Consider the following 361-nt stretch of genomic DNA (forward strand, 5'->3'; position numbering starts at 1 on the left):
GGGGGTCGGTGTCTCAGGGGGACAGAGTGGACGGTGGGCGCCGGGGCCGGGGGAGGGATGGGGGTCGGTGACTCAGGGGAACAGAGAGTGGACGGTGGGCGCCGGGGCCGGGGGAGGGATGGGGGTCAGTGTCTCACAGGGACAGTTTCCATTTGGGAGGTTGGAAAGTTCTGGAAACCATTGGTAAGGGCGGCTGCACATCATGAATGTGCTTAGTGGCCCTGAACTGTGCATTTGATATAGCTAAGATGGTAAATTTTATGTTATGTGTATTTTACCACAATAAAACAAAAGAAAGATATGCATGCGATACACACACACATCCCACCCCAGAGACACCAGGCACCAGGCGAATTACAAG

Source organism: Neomonachus schauinslandi, chromosome 11 (assembly GCF_002201575.2).
Source record: "Neomonachus schauinslandi chromosome 11, ASM220157v2, whole genome shotgun sequence".
Classification (NCBI taxonomy): domain Eukaryota; kingdom Metazoa; phylum Chordata; class Mammalia; order Carnivora; family Phocidae; genus Neomonachus; species Neomonachus schauinslandi.